General features: G+C 33.8%; 1 long non-coding RNA gene across 1 annotated transcript; it reads right to left on the reverse strand.

Moving 5' to 3' along the window:
• Window positions 1–402: 402 nt before the first annotated feature.
• On the reverse strand, window positions 403–6,925 carry LOC142984032 (uncharacterized). Its single transcript, XR_012960127.1, has 3 exons — window positions 6,738–6,925; window positions 3,994–4,152; window positions 403–677 (listed from the first exon to the last, which is right to left on the reverse strand). It is a non-coding gene; the product is annotated as an uncharacterized LOC142984032 (long non-coding RNA).
• Between the last annotated feature and the right edge of the window lie 3,193 nt (window positions 6,926–10,118).

Below are 10,118 nucleotides of genomic sequence, written 5' to 3' on the forward strand. Positions count from 1 at the left end.
TGTTACGGAATTGCATATTGTTCAGTCACGTTTTCGAAAGGTCGATTTTTAGAGATTATTTTTGGGTAGGGTCAGTTTTTGAACGGTAAAAATAGTCACATTTTATCTTTTAAATCTTTACACATTTAAAATACTCTTTAAAAGTAATACCTCTATTTGTGCTTTATTTTAGTTTTGCTCCTATTTTTGGTACTAGCTAACACATAAGTACTAATAGGATCTTAAAGATATATCTAACCTCCTTCCGCGTTGTGCAGTCGGGTAAAAATGTATAAAAAAAGCTGGTAGCGTCGGCATAAATTTATTTAAATATGAACGAGAAAAAAAATCAACGACAATTTAAATCAAATTTCTCTTAAAAATTTCATCCTTCTTTTTTATGAGAAATTCTACATCCTTTCTTAAAAAAGACCGTAATACAACAAATACACAAACTTTGTTCTTAAATTTTTCTGCAATACAAGGAAAATATTAAATACTTACCTCAAAATGTAATTTAAACCACGCGGAACATTCTAGCAAAATGCATTTTTTAACAATAACAGCTTACAATAGTGTCCAGTTTTATTCTATTGTCCAATTTTAAGGGTTTGAACCGGTCTGACCAGTAACTGACCCTTTCTTCCGTGGTCTATTCACGCTATTGTCGCTACAGGTCGGGCAGATGTGTCCACTTCCTAATAAAAAGGGTTGCTGTTTAATTGCGTGTCTATGAATAGGAAAGCTTGCTTATAGTTCGGACAATGGTCAAAAATAAAATAGCGTAAGTGATGCGCCAGGTGTCCAGTCTGTAAATCCTACTAATATTATTAATGCGAAAGTTTGTGACGATTTGTGTTCAAGCAAATAGTACTGAGTGGATTTGATGAAAATTGACTAGCCTGGCTTAAATGAGAAGGTAGAATAAGGTAGATTGTGAATAGGAATTTGCTGTAGAGTATGTTTATCTTCTTACAGAGAAGGCGTAATGTTCAGTTTGTATAATTCTTATTTCTTTCATAACCTTACTTCTCATTATTATTAATCTTCTCATTAGTAGCATAATAAATGCAGTTTGCATGTTTGGATGGACAAGTCGAAAACGGTTTTTTGTACACGGATAGTTTATAACCCGTATATTCCTTATAAATTATATTATTATATTCCTGGGTATAAAGTATCTGTTTAACACGAAAGATACTTATTGCCATGGAAAATGTTAAAACATGGACGTAGCTTCGAGTGGAAACTAGAAACAAATAATATTCTAGTTTCGAGAATAACCTAAAATAATTTGAATGCCTTTTAAACTATTATAAAGCGAAGCAAAATTTCAAATCGTCGTAGATTTATGTCACCACCCGTAGCCGGGAAACGCCGGTATTTGTGAGGCAAATTTTTAGTGTGACGCCCGGATATCCGCGCGGAGTTAACTATTCCTCTCGAGCCGGATAACCGGTGTAAATCTTACATTAGATCTGTGTACAACTGGCTGTTATTGTGGATTTTGGGATTTTGTTTCTTATGGCTAATGTTTGTTCGAAGTAGATTCTTTTAGTTTTCGAAATTACTTTTTACTTTTAGTTTTTGGAGTGAAGACTAGACATAAGGCCGTGTTAATAGTCTGCTATGGTGGAAGTTCGGTTTTAAAAACATATTTGACATACTAAAATAGGTCGATTAACCACGTAACTCATTAATGGGTCTTAGTTACTGCAATTAAAAAAAGTATACTATTAAACTGCCGCATTTTTTCTCACATAAATGTGGCAATCAATAGCAAAGAAACTTAAGTAAAAAATAAATCGGTGAAACAAAAACTAAAAAAATACCAATATTTGTTTTATTCCAAAAAAAAGTGCATTAATATTCTAAATATTACTGTTAAAAACCTTTGATAGTTTGGCCAAACTACGCTCAAATATTAAAGTAAAATTTTGCACCTCTCCTCTAAGAAAATGTCACAGCAAATACGAAAATCTTGAACCAATCGAAGTATTTCAATCGTGGAAATTTCTGGCGACACGTTTCCGAAGCTCCTGACCTCAAGATTAAAAGGGCTCAGTTTAAAGGTGTATTTATTTCACAATCAACGTTTTAACTTTACAAGATATCATCTTACTTTTTGCGTCAAAGATGGCTGACTCTAAAATATCGAGTTTGTAGGCGTAAAGTTTTTGTTGAGTACCAAGTTTTGGTGTCGAACTTTACTGAATATAGATTTAAAGAGTGGGCGTTTTGTTAGAAAACCAACCCTCTATCGATAACTAAAGCTAGAATTACTATAAAAGGAAACATGTGAATAATAGTAACTTTTTGGAAGTCAATTCAATTTTGGGTAGCAAAGCCGCTGCCATTAGATTTTTCAGCAAAACTATTCGCAGCCTGGCTAATTGCTGAGTGGTTCTGCATTATTTAAAATACAATTTCCTCGTAACTTTTTCACTGCTCTTTGAGCTTTTCTAATTTATTTTTGCTTAAGGTTTGAACCTTCCTATACTAAAACAGCAAGACAGTACTACGATAGATATCTTAAACAATGAATGTACAGCACCAGAACAAATTGAACAATGGAAGCCGTAAAAGGATTGAGAAGAGAGGGAGTCGCAGATGGACACGTTTGCCCAATAATAGTATGATACTTATAACTTCTGGTTGTCCAATAAATAAATAAATGATACATCTGTTACTACTAGAGTAACAGATTCGTAGGTGGACACCTTTCCCCAGCTGTGGGATAGCACAGTCTAGCAGTAATAACAATCCCATTGTCAAATAAAAGCCATTAAACATCAGCTTAGCTAGCAAGTGTACAAGTCACGACAGGAAGCCGGCAATAATTCGCCGGTGTTTTCGCGAATTCTTACCACTGCGGTATACAGGGTGCTTCCGTCGTTACGTTTATCTTCCGTCCTTATCTGATTGTAGTGTAGCGAGTGCGATGCTAGATTCCAACTAGTTTTCGGTATTGCGGTCGTTGGAACTATTTTTGGTGGAAATTTTGTTAGTGGCCTATTTTTTAGGGAAGAACTATATTCTATTTTAAATTTAGCTGTTGTAAATTGAATATCATTACGTTAACAACATAACATAATATAATATGCCAAATAGTAAAGTTCTTGTATCTTCTTCGATTCTAAGTTAAGGCACTAACCCAGACACCTTAATTTCGGATGTAGATATTACTTAATGTCCGTGATTTTTCGTCTTTGTCCATGCAAACTCTAAAGAACTAAATTGGGTAGAATAGAAAAATAATTATATTCTACCTAATTTAGTCCAGCTGATATAAAATAAATACTACCACTACTGTACATCCTACAGAGTATTAGAATGACTTTTAACAAAATACAAAAAGAAATCAAAAGAATAATCAAGATTGAAATCAAACCCCTAAACATCCCTTTATCATCCCTAAATCTAAACTCCATAACTAAATTACTATAAAAACAAACATACTCATAAACCTATCAAAACATTTCTACAGATAATAAAAGAGAAAAAAATACTATAACGCTATGACAACAGGTGGTGGGCAGACTTACAGACACGTTCACACATCTGTGACGTCATTGACAGGGGAAAGACATACCATAGAGTATAATATAAAGACGGGTTATGGAGTTTTGTACCTATGACTTGAAGAAGTGAAGGTATTGGCCATACTAAAATTATTTAGTAAACAATGTGAAGGTATTTATGTGTTATTATGATAAGTTATGAATACAAAATAATCTTTTCTGTTTGTTTTTAATGGCACTGAACCGATTTTCATAAAATTTGGCAATGAGGAAGTTAAAGGTTGTGATCAAATATAGCACTTCTTTTTCGAGAATTTATGTACTTATCAACAACTATTTTAATATAGTTATAATTACCTGATCTAAAAAACCTTCTAAAATGTAGTGTAGGTGGTTAAGTACGATAAACAATATTGTTATGTACTTCGAGTTTGTATGGATCTGCCTACCCTTATAATGAAAAGGTATGATTTTATGTACGTATGTAACTCACCGTATGTTTATCACATTAGTTAGAAACCAAATGACCCGTTTCTTATTTTTAATCTTTGACCGAGGTTAACAAGGTGTCGATCGTTTATTTATTGAAAGCGAAGTTATTGAATTTTAAAATGGATCCTTCCGTCTTCGATCACACAAGTCCTATTCGCGACTGAAAAAATATCGAACACTTGATTTTCAACCTTATTCAATTGCAATAAGAACTACTACATATTTTGAAGACAGGATTTGTATTGAAGAATGCAATGTAATCATTTTGTAAAGCAAGCAAGCTTCCGATACAAAAAGATATTCAATATTCACTCTTATGCCTATTTTTATAAGAACTATAATAACAATTTCCATTATTTCATTTTTTTACGTAAAACCTATTTTACAAAATGCGTTCGAACGAATCGAAATTTAAAATTTCTTCAAAATGGTGTCCTATGTCTTCGAAATAAGAGCGCGGGAATATTTCGCGGGCTTTTTCGAAAATAGAACATGGAAGTGACGACACATGTCAAGTAGAAAACGAAAGTTAAGGATAACACTTTGTCGATTTAAAATCATTTATCGAACGTCCTTAACAGGTGGCCAGTGAAAGTCTTATACTTTTTTAAGAAATAAATTGTTGTTGCCAGGTTGGAATTTTATGCATTTTAGTAAAAAACCGTGTCATGTTTAATAGTTTTTTTTTGGAACAAAGTGATTTTAGAATACGATGATTTAGAGTATGACATGTAACTGCTGTTGTTTCCACCGATTTCTTTTTTTATTGTACGATTCTTTTTTTAACGATATGTTTTAAAGGTTAAAATATCGTCGTTCATTGTATTTCAATCCATTTTTCTCGTAACTGTTTGTTAACGAATAAGATCTCTGGCATATAGGGGATTTGAAACAGTTTGTACAAATCTTCGCGATTTGTATAAATTAAATCTCCTAGTTGTTTTACATTACCTGTCTTGTTTTTACAAAACTAGAAAACTCTTTGTTTCCTTTTTCATCGTATCTCAGACATGAAAATGTAGAACATTTGCATATTGGTTCATCATCATATTTACATTATAAGGTTGGTTTTAAAGAAAATTGTAAGTATTAAAATTATAATTTTCTTTAAGGCTATACAAAACAAAGTAATCAATAAAACAGTCTATAATTGCGTGGCTACATTGGCTACCCTGTAATTGTCTGTAATTGTGACTAGCCCTTACGAAGACGGCTACAAATAATAGGGGACAATATTTTCATAAACAATGTTCTTAATAAGTAGAAAATATAATTCAAAAATGTATACAGTTGCAAAATTTAAAAAAAAAATGGTTTCTGAGAGTAGAATTTTCTGGGAGGCTTTCTATTAATATAGCTTCAAATGGAGTCTGGAGGTGCTGGAACAACCGTATGGTAACCGTATAGGTCATATATATTATAATAGCCTGCCTTGATCAGTTCTTTTTTTTTTAATTCTGAAAGTTTTGATGCTTTTTATGCAGTTCTTGAAGGTAGGTATGTAGAGTCCCACATCCCACTTTTCCCTTTTTATTCTGAGTGATAAACCTTGATCATCGACTGGACAGAGACGCCCTTTTCATACAATATTTCTCGGGAGCTAGCCAGTTGTCGAAAGTCGATAGCTGTGGTATAGATTTGCGCTACGGCTATGCAAATTTAAAACGTCTTCTTTTGACTAACTTTAAAGGCATCAATAAGCCATATTATGAGAAATATCGCTAACAATGTACTTTACAAAACCGCTAGAACGTGAAAACTGTATTTCAAATCATTTTGATTGCAGACTACAGTGTTATAAATATGTAAAACGTCATATTATATCACTCTCTCATCATTTCAATGACAATAACTTATAAATAAGTATCAGTCTTTATATTCAATTTGCGAAATCGTTTCGTCACGGTGTACCGGGTTCGAATCGCGACGCACAAAAATGATATGACATTAGCATGGTTAGTAAAATATTACTTTGTTAAGCCACGCCCCTTTTGAGTAGGTGATTTGGATATTTTCGTTTGAATTGCTAGCATTTTGTACCAAAGTGAAGTTATACTTAAGAAAATTGGCATTTTACTAACGATAACAGGCAATACTGCATTCTTAATATAACAAATTATACTAAATTAATTTTCAGTACTTGTCTATTTAAGTATAATTTAGTGTGCAGTAATTTAGTTATTTTATATCAAAACTAGTAATACTAATACTACTTCGTTCGAATGTGAGAAAATTACGTATCAATCTACATTTATGCGTTACTCTTATAAAAGGCCATAACTATGCCTATTATTTCTCCTGTGCTATATGCATCAACCATGCGGTCACCCATCTTCAGGCTGTTTGAGATAATAATTGCTTACCTTACTAAACCTTGAATATACGTTAGTATTCCGCTTGTTAATTAATCTCAAACTACCCTCACATAATTACAAAGCAAGTAAAAACGGGATCGAAGTGAAACTATAAAACAATCTACCTATATACAGCCTCCCCTTATACAGGACGCTACAAAACAGGGCAACTCGCCGCTTAGCTATGTAAGTGCAATTTAAAATGTAAATTAACACAGCAAAGAAGTAGGGGGGCACCAACACTTGGGGAATTTCCACCAACACTGTCTTGGCCACCCTGAATAACGACTTTTGAAATTCTAAACTTATATCAAGAATACAAACAATTGAATTGCTACCTTATACTGTAATAAATAAAGTTGAAAATTGCTTGTGACATTTTTGCACTTACGACGTTTTGTTTCCCATGTTTTTAGGGATGTAAAAACTCTTCCACTCAAAGTGTTTTCAATTTTATTTGTAGGTAAATAGAGTTGTTTTTTGCTCGTGTTTCGAAGGTTGTATATAGGCTTTTCTTGGTATAATTTTTATATTTTCTTCCCGACAGTAGAGATTTGTTACGTGCAAGTTGTAGCGGACTCTCGGGCTCGCGGAATAAATTATTACGCGGCAACTCTGATTGCTTTTTAATTTTGATTTTATTTTTAATTGGAAAATAAATTGATGTCGAAATAGAGTGCTGTTGCTTTCTTACGATTAGTATTGGAGTTCTTTTATAGAATTGAGTTAGTATATTTATGAAACACAGAAAACTTCAACAGTTACAGAGTTGCTATGGGTGCTTCATTTACCAAAGTATATTATTATACTCAAAGTAAAATAGACTAAGAAAAAGAGAAAAAGAAAGATGAATTGTTTATATTACCAAAGTATTCATTTATAAATTGTGACGAATATGGTAGACGCTTCTTTCGACCATGGAGACCACACGTAATTAATTACAGAATTATCTTTTAAGTAAATATCGATTACCATGCTACTGATATTTTACTTGACGTCAGTTGGTAAGAGATCTCTACTTAATTAAACTACAGGTAAGTATACTTATTATCAGTGTGTAAATGGTCAGGTACATGGCAAATATACCAAAGGACACCATTTATAATATTTTAAACCTATTAAAGCGTTTCGCCACGGAATAAACTGTTTACTTGGACAGTCAGAGAAAGTGCCTCATAATTAATTAGATAAAATAATTTAATACAGCCTTACAATTAGGCGCTGTTAAAAACATACTGCATGTCGGAAGTTCTCAGGTACTTAAATTTTCTAAGCTAAGTACTACAAACTGCGGCTACAAAAATAGCCTACAAAAACAAACATATTTACCCCAACACACCATCCACTAAGAAACACCCCTGTTTTAAAACATAACCTAAAAAAGCCCTCCGCCATATTATTATTCAAAAACACACAAAAAACCTTCTCAAGGCGTCTCCTTGGTGGAGCGGAGAGGCCACTTCTTTTTTCTCCCCTCCTCCCCCCTCTTGTAGGGAAAGAGGGTGAGGGTGGGAGGGTCGCCGAGAAATGGAAAACTCGGGAAAATTGTAGCATTCTTGAGGCGACGCTCTGCTCACACCTTCTTGCGGCAGGGGTTGTCAACAATTGGTCGTTGTTGTTGGTACCAATTTTTTTCGGTTATTTAATATTTATTTTTCTTCCAACTATTTGCTTGTTAATAAGCTTTAGATACGATTCAGACGACTTACAAAATACAGAACATTCAGAATTCAGAAAATAAAACATAACAATAAGCCATAGATCGTCTCCGTAAAGTCTTATTCCATCTACTCATTCAAACATCATCACAAAACCTACACGAGACCTTGAACAAATCTTAAGCAGTCGTAGTTCTACCAATTTTTTATTGCAGTCTAAAGACAAGATACTTCACACGAAATAATAGTTAAAGAAACAAGTCAATCAGAATAATGTACAAAAATATTCTCTACAGTACTTACTTGAACAGCGGAAAAGTAAAGGGAAGAAACTGTTGAGCACCCCAGTAACGGCGCGCAACGTAAAAAGGAGCGCTGTGTCGGACGCCCCCCTACCCCGCCGCGCCGCGCCCCCCACCCCTCGGCCACGGACAGCGTCTCGGGGTACGGATTTGAGGGTAGGTTTGTTTTAGAAATTATTTTTTTTATAAAAAACATGATAATAAAATGTTGTTTGTCGGCCTCTGTGGCGCCGTGATTATAGTGGTCACCAAGCTATACCACTGCATTAGGGGCAGTGAGTTCGATTCCCGCACGTACACGATCCTTCGATCGCGGGGAATGTGTAAACACTAACAACTAATCTGGGGGCACGGAAGTGCCCCCGCAAGTCGAGCAAAAAAAAAGCGGCACGGCCGTAACATCCTTTTCTCGAAGCAATTCGGGCTATTTTTGACACCCCTATAATTTCGTTGTGGATAACACAAGAAGCCTGGATTTTCAGCAACTAATCAGTCATTGTATAAACACGGTATATTTAAAATTTCAGTCAATTTGAACCAGTAGTTTAAGAATGACAACTTGTTAAAATTTTGAATTTTGTCACTCACTGATTCACTGACTCACTGACTCACCGATCATCAAAAGTCTAAGGTACTTCTAGCAGACTTAGAAGCTTAAAATTTAGAATACAAATAGGGTTTAGTGTCTTAATCATGGGAAAAATTTAATATTGTCTAATTTCGGTCCAGTTTTCTAAATACACAAACTGCAACAATAACTTTGTAATCCTATATAAATGTATAAGATTACAAGGTTACATTTGCAGTTAATGAATTATTATTACTGTAGAAAATAAAATAAATAGGTGTAAATAGGTACCTACTATATGACGCATAACAGGAGAGGGTATAGGGTGGGTAAGGGTGTTTAGCCCATGAAACTGAATAACATTCCCACAGGAAAATATGTTGAATTATGAAAAAAAAACGTCTTTCCTTACAAATTGGACTTATGTTCGCTCTACAAAAAGAAGTGAGATGCCATCAAAAACATTCTGTAAAAACCTCAAGTCTCGCCGTAAAAAGTTGTGAGATCTATATAATACCAAGTCGATTAATCTATTTAGTCTCTACTTAAAGGACCTTCTGTCTTAAGTTATTACGAATGTTATTATCATGCCAATTAAAAAAAAATACCTTTAAAACAAATAGATCGACTTGGTCATCGCAAGAAAACACAAATTCTCCATTAACATTTCAGGAGCATTAACTTCTTGTCGTGCTGTGTAGTGTGATACATACTAATAATCAAATCATGCGATGGCCAGGTCGGTCTATTTGTTTTAGAGGTATTTTTTTTAAAATTGGCATGATAATAACATTCGTAATAACTTAAGACAGAAGGTCCTTTAAGTAGAGACTAAATAGATTAATCGACTTGGTATTATATAGATCTCACAACTTTTTACGGCGAGACTTGAGGTTTTTACAGAATGTTTTTGATGGCATTTGTTTATTACTTTTAGTTTTGTAAATGCAGAATCACTTGAACAGATTTTGAGGTATCAAAGTTATTAAGGTGGTATAGTGAGTAGTACTCTTAACCGGCGGTCCTGTATGACAAGATGTACGGACGGATGAGAATAAGGCAAGCATAGTTTGTAATGATCGTACTAAGCGTTCTTTGGTCTCCGCTTATGGGAAAAAGGGCGTGATATTATGTATGTATATTGTTAAATAAATATCATTGGACAACTCACACACGGTAATTGGATTCCAAACTAAGCAAAGCTTGTATACCTACTTAAATACTTAAATAGACATACATACATC

This window comes from Anticarsia gemmatalis, chromosome 25 (genome assembly GCF_050436995.1).
Source record: "Anticarsia gemmatalis isolate Benzon Research Colony breed Stoneville strain chromosome 25, ilAntGemm2 primary, whole genome shotgun sequence".
Taxonomy (NCBI): Eukaryota; Metazoa; Arthropoda; class Insecta; order Lepidoptera; family Erebidae; genus Anticarsia; species Anticarsia gemmatalis.